Genomic DNA, 10,797 nt, shown 5'->3' on the forward strand with positions numbered 1-10,797 from the left:
AATGTTTTAGGGGTATTATTTTTTGAGTTAAAATTATAAAATAGTCTATTAATAATATGTGTATGACTAATGATATAATGGTCATGAAAGGTTATTGTGTATATATTTTTTAAAGTTACAAAAAAGACTATAGTCACCATTTATAAAGGATATAATATTATATTTAGAATTAAGATTTTATTTTCTCTTCATCTCGTTATCAGAAAACAAAAATGGCTTCTAAAATCTTCTATATTTAAAAGATCACATACCTCGTTGAGGTATATCATTATATTATATTATATTATATTATATTATATTATATTATATTATATTATATTATATTATATTATATTATATTATATTATATAACCTATTTTAATGTTATCTGTTGAATTTATTATGTAATAGAATATCTATCTCGTTTATTCTAATGTTCCAAATTTATAAATCAAAAGTAAAACATATAATAATATAAACCTTAGTTTGATTTTATAAAAGTAAATCAGATTTAAATTTCACTTTTTTTAATAACATTGGTTTTATAAGTAGTTGATTGTAAATTATATTTGTCCATCGGAAATTTTACTACTAATGAAAATTTGTCACGTTATTATATTCTTAAAAGTTGAAAGCTTGATTGGACATATTATTAAAAGTGAGATTAAATAAAAAAATAAATAAATAACAGGACTATAAAAATAATTAAGCTTAACTTTAGTTAAATTTCAATCCTGATTGAACCAGCAAGGACCAATTTAATCACTCATTCAGTTTTAAAAGCAATGAGTAGTATAACGATCAATACACATGGAACGAAGGCGGTGTTTCTGCTACCTTTTACGTAAAGCATGGATATTTTGATACATAGAAAAAACACCAATTTCATACTTCAAAATAATAATATTTTAATTACATTATTTTATTTTTTTACTTTAAAGTTTGAATATATCTTATTATATTATTAAAGTGGTGGTCACGTATTTTTAAGAACATCAAACTATTATTTTTCAGACACAGATTCACAATAGCTTTTAGGTTATCATTCAACACCATACAAGATAGTGTCCTATTGTTCTTTGATCTTTAAGTGAATTTATCTCGAAATAGCGTTGATTTATACAGACTTAGCAATAAGTATGTGTAGAAAAGAAGTAAAAAGGTAAAATGAATAAACTTCTTTTTTAATAAACTTATACAACTATCATTTTACAAGTTAGCCCGTATAATTTTTCCATAAATACGAAATATATTTTAGTTTATAAGTTTAAATTATTTTACTTATTTATTTATAGTGTTCAAAATTTTATCTATATTATATTACAATTTTCTGGACGGAAGAACAATCCCATTAACGATAATTAAATATTCAACGTTGATGGAGGATAGTATACCAAACCATAGAACTTTGAATGCTTTGTAAGTTAAAACATCATAGGGCAAAAAGGAATCTATACAATATACAATTTAAACCATCACAAATAGCAAAAGTTTCAAAATCAAACAAACAAAGAAAAAAAAAATTAACCATAAATTGAAACACTTAAATTGTAACAAGTGGCAACTCCAGTACACAACGAGTGGCTCATCTAATGAATGACACGTCACAATTCTTTCTTTAACATACTAACTTCTATTATTCATTAAACTTCTTCATAGGGATGGCAACGGGACGGGGCGGGGCGGGGACGGGTTTCGCTATCCCATACCCATCTCCGCATAAAAAATTCATCCCCATCCCATACCCAAACCCAACGGGTATCAAACTTTTTTCCCATCCCCATCCTCACCGGGTAACGGGTATAATCTCGTACCCATACCCGTACCCGTGTTCTAACTACTTCAATATTAATTTTTATAAAAGAAAAAAAATTACGGTAAAGAAAACATAATATTATGAAATATTCAATATTAGGAGGATTTTCTTCGATGCCAAATACCTTAAAATAAATTATAATTGTTTACATTTTATATTAGAATACCAAATAAAATTTCATGTGAACCAAAACATTTGTTAAATTTGCAAACTACAACATTGATGAACTTAGTTGATAAAATTAAAAAATATTTCAAAAAAATATAAAAGGAAAACAAATATTTAAATTAAAATATATTTTAAATGTTTGTTTATTCAATTTTTTAAATTCTAATGAATATCTTTTTTATACACTAATAAAAGTTATAATATATCACTTGATCAAAATGACACAAAGAATAAATAATAAACATAATAATAAAAGGAAAACAAATATTCAAATTAAAATATATTTTAAATGTTTGTTTACTTCAATTTTTTAAATTATAATGAATCTCTTTTTTATACACTAATAAAAGTTATAATACATCACTTGATCAAAATGACACAAAGAACAAATAATAAACATAATAATAAAATTTTGACATAGATTTTGTATCTTTTGAACTTCAATATATGTTGGATAGTGACAAAAAAATATTCATAGCAATTACATTAAATTTTTATATTGTAGTAAATAAAAGTTATTTATACAATTAAAGTGGAAAAAATTACAGTATGATTAATAGTGAGTTATAAAATAACAAATAATTAGATAGAATATATCGAAATATTATTCTACATGATGAAAATAAACAATAAATAAAAATATTAAAAGACTAACAAATGTGTGTTTTAGAAATAATTTGAGAGACTATCGAAAGAAATCGCACAAAGGAAATCAAATGTATAATTAAGGTATGATAAAATGAAAAATACCTTACAGAACTAATTATTAAATTATGTTTGAAGTGGTTAAAATTAAATAGAAATATCATTAGTGACCAAAAAATTTGTCATTAAATTACATATAAATTAGTAATTAAATTGGTCACTAAATCAAGTACAGATTCGATCATTGAATCGGTCACTAATTTAGTCATTGATTCAGACAATAAATCAACTACTACCACCAATGACGAAAAATAGTGACTGATATGGGTTACTGACTAAATCAGTCACCATTTCATGTTTTTCTTGTAGTGAATTATCATATACTATTCCTAAATATCATTATATATATATATATATATATATATATATATATAATTTTAACCACTTCAAACAGAATTTAAAGTGAAAAAATTACATTATGATTAATAATGAGTTATAAAATAAAAAATAATTAGATAGAATATATCAAAATATTATTCTACATGATGAAAATAAAAAAAATAAATAAAAATATTAAAAAACTAACAAATGTGTGTTTTAGAAATAATTTGAGAGACTATCGAAAAAAATCACACAAAGGAAATCAAATGTATAACTAAGGTATGATAAGACGAAAAATATCTTAGAGAATTAAGAAAACTTTTCAAATATTAACATATAATTAATGGTTGAAAAATAACGAAAATTATTTTAATGAAACAAAAGAGTTCTTCAAATTAAACAAAAATTAATAATAATAATAAGTAAAGAATTTTTTTTATATTATCTTAAATTGAGAGTATAAACATTCTCATGTGAAAGAAAAATTTATAATAAATAAAAATATTAAAAAATAATATAAATATTCAAATGTGAGGCATAATTTTTTTTAATTAACATACATCATTTTAACATAATTACATAAAGGTTATGATAAGATAAAAAATATATTGGAGATGAGAATGAGTTTCATGACAAATGAAATAATTAAAAGAAATAAAAAATAGAAAAAAAAAAAAAATATATATATATATATATAGGGGTTACTTGATTAATTGTGAATATTTTAATAATTTAAACGAGAATGGAGATATGGCGGGGACGGGTATTATGGCGGGTATATGTACATCTCCATACCCATCCCCATACCCAACTGAAAAAGTCGGGGATTCCTCATACCCATACCCATACCCAGTCAATGCGGGGATTCCCCGTCAAAACGGAGACGAGTTCGGGCAATACCCACGGGGACGGGTTTATTTGCCATCTCTACTTCTTCACCGTCTTACAGAAATTGTCATCTATGGTCCACACACGATGATTATTAATGAAATTAATATAACATTAATTCATAATTTTTGGAAAGCCAATTAATATTAGTTTTTAATGAATATTTAAATTTAAACTAATTTAAATTTAGTGAATATACATAGATATTAATTTATTTAAATATAAAAAATTATATATATTTATTGATTACTAATTTATTTATTAATTATTGAGTCTTGATTATTGTATAAGTTAAATATTACATTTTAACTACAATTGAATGACTTAATTACATTACAATTTTTTACATTTTAATTACAATCGAATGAATTAACTACTTTACTTTTTGTATGGTTCTTATTATTATTTTACAAAAAATTAGGCTTTTTAGTATGTATTTAGAAAACTGATTTCCATTTACTATGTTTAAAGCAAAATTAATTTTATTTGAAAGTAAATTATCTGTCATGTTTTCTCTTCATCCAAGACCACTGAACATCTATACGAAGCTAGTAATCCTACCCTTCTCAACACATTCATCAATATATCTTCTCTGTTATTCTCTAATTTCTTTCGCAGTAAAGAAAATTGGTGTAAATCTTTCTATTAGGAATTCTTTGATTCTTTGATGTATCGACTCTTTCTCTAAGACAGTTGGATATAGGGATGTCAAAAATATCTATACCCGTAGGTATCCGCAGATAAAATCCATAACGGGTAGAAAATGGATTTTGAAAATGGATATCCGCTATCCGCGGATACGGATATTTTTGATACCCGCATGTTAACGGGGCGGGTACGGGTATAATAGTATTCGTACCCGTGGATACCCGTACCCACTAAACTTACATCCCTTGACATTCTTTTCTTCCATTTCTTTGAAATTGGGCATATACATCAAACCTTTTATAGACAATGACGTTTATGGTATGCTTGTTGCCAAATGATGGAATCAAAATAAGAATACTTAACACGTGGCAATTGAGGTTTATTATTTGTCTATTTTGTATATTTTTTAGAATTAATTGGAGAAAGTGAATTTGTTGATCAAAACACTGACTAAATAATTTTCATTGTGTTGAATGTCATTTCATATTTACTTGTACAATTATTTGGACTTGTATCAACTTGAGTTTATTTAAACTTCATTTAAAATTTATGATAGTGATGTATTTTATTTTATTTTATTTGAATTTGTGATTAAATATTTGTTTTTTAAATAATTTTGCAAATACCCGCGGGTACCCGTGGATACCCGTGAATATGAAAAAAATAGGTGGGTACCCGCATAACGGATACCCGACGAATATAGGTATGGGTACGGGACAGATATTTATCCAACGAGTAGGGTACGAGGGAACTAGTACTCATACCCTACCCGCCCGTTGACATCCCTAGTTGCACACATCTACGAAGCTGGCATCCAAAATAAATTTTATAATTTTTTAGTGAATTATTTTAAACCTCTAAACAATTTTTACATATTCATAATCTATTAAAACGTTAGTATTAATAATAATAAAAATAATAAAAATGTAATATAATAGAATAAATAATTAATTAATAGCATTATTAACAAATTTAATAATAAAAATAATAATATGTCAAATTATAATATAAATATCAAATTTAAATAAGCAATCTAAAAAATAATTTTAATAATATAGCTATATCATAAAAAGTGAAATTTGAAATTGTAAAATATTGTGAATGTGACATCCCATTCAACTAAATTAAATTTACTAAATAACGATATCACATAATTATAATATTAAAAGAGCATACACAGAGAATAGTATATAAGGATTCACCGTTTACAGTCATCCATAAATATACTTAATATACTTAAAAGAGAAGTTAGGGCTCAAAACAGATGCCCATAACAAAATATGAAAAAGGAAATCACAAGAAAAAGCTAAGAAAATTGTTCTTCAAAAGGAGCTCTAAACGAGCTAATACCCAATTGGACCAACTAAACAACCTCGTTCCCACCATCACTGCAATCACTAGGGGTTCTCTCATCTGCTCACATCAATAAATTGATGATCATTGCAAAAGCATAAAGCCATACACAAAATAGAACACACAAAACAGAAAGGGTAAGCTAGAGTAACAAAATAATTTTGAGCATGTTATAGCAAACAAATACTTGAAACAGTTCACAAGCATGCAACAAGGTAGGCACACAATCATGTTATAGCAAACAAACATGACACTATGACTCAATTATCCGGATACATATAATAAGATCGGATTCACTGGACGCTTGCACTTGTGGTGGCCTCTGCTACTCTGCAGAGCCATTGCCAATGGGTTTCACCTACCACACACAAGGTTAGCCTTCAAGCATCTAAGGCCATTATCCTGCCAAAGACTAAGGCCTATCGCTACTCTCACCACTTGGATCAGTTTGCTCTACGTGAGACTAACTGATCCTTTAGAGTTTTGGGATGTGATCCTTACTTGAATCCTTACCTTAATTATATACACTATACATTACCATGAAATCTCCTCACGAGACTCATGGAATTACGTCTATCTCACACCAAATTCATGTTCCTCATGCCATAACCACCACTTTTATCTCAAACATCCAATTCTCATGTCAAAACACCACTAACCAACAATTTCATGCCTTAATTCATTCCAGGCATACCAATTTCAGTTCTTACACACCAAATAACACATGCATATTCACATATTTCATGCATTTTCAAGATAAACAACCAGCCATAATTTAATTGGTAAAGTAAAGCACAAACATGCATTGTTCTCGCCTAGGCTAGAAACCTTCGCCCAAGCGACAAGGACTGTCTCGCTTAAGCTACACTCTCTCGCCTGAACGAGCGTGTTACAGTGGTACTCTGCGAGCTCTCGCTTGGGCGAGACCTTTTCGTTTGAGCGATATCACTCTTCGCCCAAAACAAAAGTCCCTTGTCTGGGCTAAGATTCAAGCAGAAAACACATGGGTTCCCCACGAGTTCTTGCTTAGGCGAGGCACTCTCGCCTGAGCGAGATGATTTTTCGCCCAAAACAAGGGCTCTTCGCCTGAGCGAGATGCTCGAGCAGAATCAGGGCAAGCTTCTACTACTCTTGCCTAGGCAAGACGAGCTCACTTGGGCGAGAATATCAGTTATCACCACTGTTCACGCATGCAGGGCAGAAACACAAGCCAAGGTAACACCCAGAAACTCAAACCAGACATTTTCACACAATCATCATCATTATTCAACCATAACAAAGCCAGACCCAAAATGCTTTTAGAGCATAAAAAAAAGATGGGACTTACAGTGAAAGTGTGGTAAACATTTGAAATTCAAAATAAAAGAAATTGTACAGAAAAACCTTTTTTAATGAAGATTTCAATGTCTACGAAAAATGTCCCATATTTTTAACCATTCAAAAGAATTCATATAACAAATTATCAAATTGGAAAAGTTATAAAAATTTTAAAACACGATAAATTTTATAATAGATTATAATATTTAATAATAATAATAATAATAATAATAATAATAATAATAAAATTTATAGTACAGTGCAAACTAATAAATAAAGAAGTGAATGATGATATAGTTAATAAACAAAAACAATAAAATATATCGACAATAATATTTCATTTAAAAATAGAACACATTTATGTTAAATTTAAATAATAATTTAAAAAATGATTTCAAGTAACAATTATAAATTCTTTAAAATAAAAAAATATAAAAATGATGATTTCAGTTTTCTTTTAATTTGAAATAATTGTAAATAAATATATAATTTATTCTTTAAAATAAATAAATAGTGAATCATATGCTCATCAACAAAATTTAAAATCTGAAATATATGATAACAAAGTTTTAATTTAAAATTCAAATAAAAAATTAAAAAGTATGAAAACAAAATTTTATTTTTCAAAAGTAGAAGCTTTTATAATTAACTTATTTAATATTTTTAAACCACTTTCATATAATTCTAATTTTTTAGAAATTTGTGCACTAAAATTGGGAACAAAATTTAAGAACCGAAAAGTTCAAAAGAGTTTAAATTCCTTAACAATATAATCATATATTATAATACATAATAATATTTAATAATTAAATTATAATAACATAATAATATAAATAATAATAATAATTAAAATATGATATAAAATAATAAAATATAATTGAATAATGACATCAAAAATAAATTAAACAATGAAACATAAGAAATAATATTTTATTTAAAGTTTAGATAAGCTTATGTCAAATTTAAATAATAATTTAAAAAATCATTTTAATAACCTAGAAATAAGTATATTATTAAAAAATAAAAAATGTAAATTTTTAAAATATAATAATAACTAATGATTTCAATTGCAAACTTTTAAAAAAAATTAAGATTCGTATTATCAAATTTCAAATTTGAAATATATAAAAATAAAGTTTGAATTTAAAATTTAAATTTATAAAAAAAACAAAAGTATGGTAACAATGTTCGAGTATGATGTTTAAAATCTTAAAAAATTGTAAAAAAAATGAAACATTTTTAACGGACCATTGACCATTTTAATGTATGTAAACAACTTTTATATAATCCTAAAGTTGAAGACTTCACAAAGTTTAATTGTTGTAAACAATAATAATACTAATATAATAACAATAAAATTTAAAATATGATATAAAATAATAAATCATTAATTGAAGAGTGATATTGTGAATAAACCAAAAATAAATTAAATTTTGAAAAACATATTTTATCTAATTTATTCCACCAAATGGTATTTTCAACCAAAAATAATTATTAAACTATTTAATTTATTTAAAGACAAAATAATAACTTAAAATATGAATTTGTACTAAAACATGATGACACTAATAGATGTACTATCTTTCTATTTTTACTGCGTCTACTCTTTAATGCATTAATTATCTTTCAAAATTTTAGACATTTTATTATTTACAATTTTTTTTTTTGTTTTGTCTGACTTTTTGTATTTTTACATAATCTATTATTTACATTCTCTTCACATTGTATATCTTTTGTAGTTTTATATATTTACTTTTCACATCTTTTTATTTTTTAATGTTTGTATTTTTTTAGGGGTGGTAATTAGGGTTTGGTCTGTTGGGTCGGTCCGCAAAAAAAAAAACGCAGGGTGAACCAGGGTAGTGAGCATGTAGGCCCGTATTGGTCCGGCTTGCATAAGCCCGCAGCCCGCATAATTTTTTTTTTTTAAAAACTTACACTTATGTATATTAATTATTTTTTTTATGAACTCTTGCATTAACATGTTTCAAATTCTTGTATGTGCTAAAATTTCAAGTATAAATTGTGTATGTCATAGTATGAATATGATGAAAATGTTGAATTATCAATTTATCATCCAATTCGTCAAAGTCTTTACTTAATTTTGTGAACTTTTTAAAATTTCTCAATTTTTAAACATTGAAAGTTCTATCATAAAAATTAAAAAAAAATTAAAAAAATTAAAAAAAATTAAAAAATTAAAAAAAATTAAAAAAAATAGGTCAGCCCGCGGGTTTGCGGGTCAAGGGATATGCGGAGCGGACCAGTGTTTGTGGCCCGCATAAAATGTGCGCGGCGGGATGGGTCAGCCCGCATTGTGCGAGCTTTATGCGAGTCGGGCCTAAACAAGTTGGACTGACCCGCATTGCCACCCTTAGTATTTCTACATGGTTTATTTAACCATATTTATATCTTTCATCATTTTTAATATAAGAGAGTTTACTATTTACATTTTGTTTACATTATCTATCTAATATTTTATTTAAAATTGAATTTAAATTCTTCATATTCATTAACTCAATCTCAATATATTATTTAAAATAATTATATTTTTAATTTATTTTATTAAAAATTATATATAAATAACTTCAATATATATATATTTATCATAAAAATAATCAAAATTTTACTATTAATTTTACAAAATAAAAAATTTATATTAAATTACCATTATATTTTTACAAATTCAAATCTTTTATCAATATAAGGATTGAAACCATCACAAAAAACATATTTTTAAATCTCAAACAAGCAAAATAACTAAAGAATGTGTTATTTTGACTCGTAGATCTATCTCACTAATTCACACAAAAAATAAAAAAAAAACATTATCTTATACATTATTAATTTATACATTATATGTTATTAATGATTAATTATACTAATAATATTAATTTTAATTAATAATTTAAGAAAAACTTAATAATTATTAAATTTCAATTAATAATATAAAATATGAATTTATCTTGAATTAAAATAGATAATAAATAAGTATAGATAATACACAATAAATAATATACATAATAATTTTATTATAAAAAAACTGAAAATAAAATTTACCTATTAACTACAAATTTATCACTTAATTAATAATTATACTTATAATAATATTTTAAATTGATAATAAATTATTGAATTACAATAATTATGATTTTACATTATTTTGGTTTTTCTCTTAGTGGCTTTCTCTTTACTCTTTGAGTTTGCATCAAATTACTCTCTTTTCTCTTTGTTTTCTCATCAATTTGGAATCCTTTCTCTGGATTTGTCTTTCTTAATTCGTCTTACTTACTTTAATTTCACCAATTTTTCACCCTTTTGGAAATTGATGTTGATTTTGGACTTCACGCATTGCAGGTTTGTCTAATGTTGCAATCACATATGGTAAATACTCATTTTATTGATTCCTTATGCATTCCTCTTTCTCTTTATTCGGGAAATGCTTGATAAAGCTTCTCATCAAGGTTCAAATATTGAATGTTTCAGTATTTGTAAACCTCAATGTTGATTGAATTTGTTATTGTTCTCTTGGCAAAAAAAAAAAAATGTACTTTCTTTTTAGATCCATTTTGGGCTTGCAATTAAGCCCTTTTCACCTTTGT

The sequence above is a fragment of the Vigna unguiculata genome, chromosome 11, assembly GCF_037176805.1.
Source record: "Vigna unguiculata cultivar grain cowpea cultivar isolate G323 ecotype 2 chromosome 11, ASM3717680v1, whole genome shotgun sequence".
Lineage (NCBI taxonomy): Eukaryota > Viridiplantae > Streptophyta > Magnoliopsida > Fabales > Fabaceae > Vigna > Vigna unguiculata.